Source organism: Neomonachus schauinslandi, chromosome 2 (assembly GCF_002201575.2).
Source record: "Neomonachus schauinslandi chromosome 2, ASM220157v2, whole genome shotgun sequence".
Lineage (NCBI taxonomy): Eukaryota > Metazoa > Chordata > Mammalia > Carnivora > Phocidae > Neomonachus > Neomonachus schauinslandi.
The window spans coordinates 180,543,767-180,549,505 of NC_058404.1; the positions used below are offsets into that span (position 1 = coordinate 180,543,767).

Consider the following 5,739-nt stretch of genomic DNA (forward strand, 5'->3'; position numbering starts at 1 on the left):
AAAGTAAACAAAAATGTAAAAACCATGTAATATTCAGAGAGAACAGAAATGTATAATCTGCTAGTGCAACATCCATTCTCACCACACACAGGAGAAAGCTGACACTGTGTGGAATTTAGTGATGTACCAAAGGTTCAAAACAAGTTGAGAAGCCAGCTTACATAAACCATTTTGATTTACAGTATAAAAAGAAAGAAATTATGGAAGAAGTAGATAACTAGAAATAGAGAAATACCTGGTATCACCTTTTGCCTTTTGCTTTTTTATCCTTTTAAACATAGTTTCTAAAATTGTTACTCCTTACCATTTCTATTCACAAAAAAATCAGTTATCCCATCCAATATACTCTTTTATAATAACTTAGTGAAAAAAAATACATACCTATACAATTATTTCTAATGTCCTAGGGAATTTTATTTTTAAAACTTATTTTAAATGATAAAAAAGGAAAAGCACTTATATTTCTGTCATATATAGTAGATTAGAAAATAGTTTTGTACTTTTGAGACTTAACAATATAAGTACACATACAGAGACAATACTTCAAAATTGGATATTGTTTCAATGAGGCTCTGACAGCCCATTTTCTTAGTATTTTCATTTCTAATGAACCTTGCTGAAGGGACAATGATGGGGGGAAGCATCTTAGAAATGTTATTTGCCTTTCTACAATTACCTCTTTAAAAAGTAACATTGTGCCTTAAGCAAAGGATTTTACAAATTAAAATTTTTGATTCTACTTTCGTAGAACAGTGTAGAGCTTTGACAGGTTCTCAAATTGCAATTACTATAGCAATTACTTGATTTAACAATAATTGTGTTTTTTTGATAAATAGGACAAAAATTTGCCTCAACCATGTTTGGGATAAAAAATACATGAAATGTTTTAAGCACTTATTGCTTAAATCCCTCAGTATTCTCATCAATAAGGAGTTTCTCAGTTTGTCAGTATAGAGTGTGCAAGGTTTTCACTGTGTCCTAGGAATTCCATTTAAAAGGCTGCATATTGAAATCCATATTATATCTGTTTGTTTTTGTACCATAGTAACATATAATATCATTTGTCATTATCTGGTATCTTTTCTTATATAAATGATTTATGTGATTCCTCCTCCTCTGTAGCTTTCCCAAATTTATTGAAAGAATTCTTCAATTCAATTTTATCTTCTTCCTTACTCATCTGAATCTGAACTTAGAACACTTGACATTATTTTTCTATATATTCACTTACTTATTTAATTCCTACTTTTCCACCTAAAAAGCTTATTGCTCTATTTCTGTAAAATGCTTTACTGTTATTTTTATGTCCTGTGTTAATATTTTCATTCTGATATCAGGTAGGGTTTTAAATAACCATTGAGTTACAAGTTAGCAGAGGTGATTTATGCTCTTAACTGCTTTCCATAGGTCAAACATGATACTGCTCTACTATTTTTTTTTTCCTGTAAAACATATGTCATAGATTGGGTTGTCACTGGCTATCAGAATCTGAGCCAAGGGTTTATTGGGTAGGTGTCCCAGAGACAGAATTTGGAGATGGGGAACAATAAAACAGAAGTGAGGAAAGGCCAATACTGTGGTATATTCTCCAGTTGGATAAACAGGAGGCCACCGAGGCTCAATCTTGCTGGATCTTTTGATGATCTCTCTAGATGTGCCTTAGAATGATCCACAGAGGCATGGGAGAGGAGAGAATTTATCTTTTGACCCCTATCATCCATGTTCAAGGATTGCTACATATAATGCCTCACACTTCCAAGACAAACATGACTGAATGCTGGACAGGTTATGGCAGAAGTCCAGGGAATGAAGGGAAAGATGTATAGAGCAGTACTGTCAGTTACAACTGTGAGAAGCTCTTTGCTGAAGCAAGAGATGATGTAAAATGTGAGCTGAGATGATGTGACTTGAGAAACAAGTGATGTGTCCAGAGTCCAGAGGTATAAATAATTCATATTGCCATGTAATAAAAAAAAGTGTAATCAAAATAATTTCATATTAAAGCAAACATAAGAAGATTCTGAAAGAGAGAGAGAAGAAGACAGATGCTAAGGGTTTTGAGACCCAAGGAATGATTTGATTGTGAGTTCCTTGGGTTTGCTTTTTGCCTCATATGTCCCCAACATGGAGCTGAAAAAAAACTAGCAACCCAGAACTATCAATGGACATGGACAATAAAGCCCCACAAAAGCCTTCCCTCTCTAGCCAAAGGACCAGGAAATATGCAACCAAATAAGACTGAAAACTTTAACGCAGAAACTGCTCTACTGAAGCAGACATCACGGAAGAAATGGTGGCCCCATGTAGGTCAGGTAGCAAAGGCTGAAGGGGGAACTTAGACTTTCATACTCTCCAAGCTCTAATGAGCCCTCCTCCCTACCTCCATCTCAGTGTTAGTGCAGACCATGTGGACAAATCCAGATTTCAATCCCTAGCTGGAGGCATTGAGGTACCTTCTACCATAGCCACCATAGTTCTCAGGAGAATGAAGACTTTCACAACCTCCAGTAGTAATGAGGCAATGTGGGGGAGAAGAGTAAAGAAGTATTCTTACCACTCTAAGGAGATATCAGTGGAGCCCTACTGGGAGCAAGAATCTCCACATTGACTCAACAATAGTAAGGTCACCCTTTCATTAGGTGTGAATGAAGGAAAGTGGGTAAAATGCTATCCTGGAAATAATAAGGTGGAACCTCCCCTTCTTCCACCAACTCAGTGTCAGAGTATGCTATCTAATACAGAAGATTTAAATAGGATCCAGATTCTATTAACATAAAACTCAAAGTGACCAGGTTTCAATGAAACTCACTCATCATACTGAGAACCAGGAAAAACTCAAATTGAATGAATCAGTAGATGCCAACACAGAAATGACAGAGATATTAGAATTATCTGACAGAGCTTTTAAAGTAGTCATCATTAAAATGCTTCAATGGGCAAGTACTTGAAACAAATGAAAACAAAAACAAAGTCAAAAAAGAAATAGAAATTATATATAAGAACCAAATAGAAATTTTAGAACAGGAAAATAAAAGAATAGAAATGAAAAATAATAATAATGAATAAGTTCAACAGCAAAATGAACAGGGTCTCAGGGACCTTTGGGGCTATGACAAAAGTGGAAACATCTGCATCATCAGAGTCCTGGAAAGAGAGGGAAAAGAGGGTGCATCTAAGAAATACTCAAAAGAGGTAATGGCAAAATCTTCCCAGGTTTGGTAGAAGACATAAACCTACAGATTGAACAAAAGCAAATTTGAAAAAGATAAACTCAGAGAAGATACACAGTAAAGCTTCTGAAAATTAAGATAATAGATTTTCCTTTTCTCAAGTTTTATAGATTACATTTAATACTGAAGCAAAAATTAGGACACTGATGTGATTCTAAGTGTATGTAAAGGAAATACTTAACTATATTATAAATGGGAAGATAAATTTAAGTAAAGGGAGGTAAAAAATCAATTTCACTCAAACTGGTGAAATTACAGTATCAGTGCACTTTGGTAACTTATTCATATGTAATGCAATACACATATTCCATTACATTACACATATTTCATATTATATATTTTATATTATATATAAATACAAATATATTATATATGTATCATACCTATAAAAACCACTAAAGAGCTATACAAAGAAACACATTAAAAAATCCACAGATAGGGGCGCCTGAGTGGCTCAGTCACTTAAGCCACAGCTCTTGAATTTTGCTCAGGTGTTGATCTCTGGATCCTGGGATGGAGACCCACATCAGGCTCTGCACTCATGGGGGAGTCTGCTCAAGGATTCTCTCTCACCCTCTTCCTCTGCACTTCCCCCCACCACTCTCAAGCTCTCTCTCTCTTTGAAATAAATAAATAAATCTTAAAAAAAAAAATCTGCACATAGAGGCAGCTGCTGCAGGTGCTGACAGAGCCAATAGGCTTGCAGAGCTGCAACAGTTGTGTGCAAGATGAGCCTTATCTCCAAGGTGGAGATCCTCTCTGCAAAGGCATCCTCTGCACCGTCCACATCAAGAAATCCATGGTAGCCCTCACCAAAGTTTAGTCCTTTGGTCCAGAAGACTGACCAATAGTTTGTCCAATACCACCTTCAGATTGAAGTCTTTGAATACATCATAGTCCGTGGGAGTGATATTAAAGACCTCACTGTTTGTGAGCCATCAAGCCCACAATGTTCTTTGCCCCGGACCGAGCTACCATTCAGTTTCTTCTAGGCTCATCTACTTCTTCATTCCAGTCAGTGGGTTCCTATGGACCTTTCCACAAGATGTCAACACACAGTCAATTCCATCGAAGTTCATTAGTTGGGCAGCAATTTGGTGCTATTGGTGTTTCTGGAAGCTCTTTGACATTCTTTGGAACAGAAACATCAAATAGTGGTAGCCTATCCCAAAGTAGCACAGTTGGTTCTGCCTTTACACAGGATGCAAGAGCTCTAAAAACAGTTATCTCAAGGTCATTCAAGCTCTCAGTTAGACCCTTTGAGAAAAAGCCCAACCATGAAGCAAGCAGTACAGACCACCTCTGCTCACTTACCTCTTCCAGCAGGTGCTGGAACCCTATATCATTCAGGACTTTACCACCTACCAGCCAAAAAGCAATAGAGAATCAAGAACATAGGTGAGCTGAAGTACACAAAGTTTCAAGACCAGAAAATGAGCAACCCAAAAATGATAGTAACAAACAAATAGTTCCAGGTGCTCTTTTGGCTTCAAGAAGAGAGTGGGGGGGGTCATTGAGGTGGCAGAGGCCAATGTGGTGTTGAAGATAGTCCAATGAAATTTTGACCTTGAAAGTGTGAATGCACATTATAACAAAGAAGAAATTGACAGTTTCCTTATAAACTTAAATTCAAAGTAGATAAACTTGAGAAGCAGGAGAACCCTATAAGTGGTGAAGATAAAGAAGACTCAGAAGTTGATATTCAGCAAAAACACTTAAGGAAATACAGATGAAGAGATCCACTTAGACCTAATTACTATTATGACAAAAACAAATCCTTCTTTGATAATATTTCTTGTGATAATAATAGAGAAGAGAGACCAACTGGGGCTGAAGAAAGAAAATTAAATGCCAAAACATTTGGAATTACACTTTGTCCAAACCATGGCTGTGGGGGATACAGAGGCAGGGAGGTCTTGGTATCTGTGGTGACCAAGGGCATGGTGGTGACAGAGGTGGTACCTTCACCACCCATGGAGGATTTCATGGTGGGTTCAGAGGAGGTCCTGGAGGTCAAGGAGTTTTCAGATTTTGATACAGGAAAGACAACAAAGTTGCTGCATAGTCTACAAACAAGTCCTTGAAAATAGGTGAATTTCTAGCTCTTTATCATCCTGAGAATAGGTTTCAGTCTTTAAGAAGAATGAAGAAGTGAATCTTCTGTATATTTGTCACCAATATTGGGTGTTTGTTTGTTTTTCTGCTTAACTTCAAAGATACAATGCAGTTACTTTTGAGGGGAGGGTGGTTAGGCTCATCTTAAAAAATGAGCATTACATATATTTAGAGGGATGCCTGGGTGGCTGAATAGGTTAAGCGGCTGCCTTTGGCCCAGGTCATGATCCCAGAGTCCTGGGATCAAGTCCCACATTGCGCTCCTTGCTCAGCAAGGAGCCTGCTTCTCCCTCTCTCTCCCTCTGCTTGTGCTCTCTCTGTCAAATAAATAAAATCTTTAAAAAAATAAATTAAAAATATATATATATTTGGAATAGCAGATGGTTAAGTAATT

The 5,739-nt window shown here is 37.0% G+C and overlaps 1 pseudogene; it reads left to right on the plus strand.

The window, feature by feature from the left end:
• Positions 1-3,958: 3,958 nt before the first annotated feature.
• LOC110571319 lies at positions 3,959-5,314 on the plus strand (annotated as a pseudogene).
• The last annotated feature ends 425 nt before the right edge of the window (positions 5,315-5,739 follow it).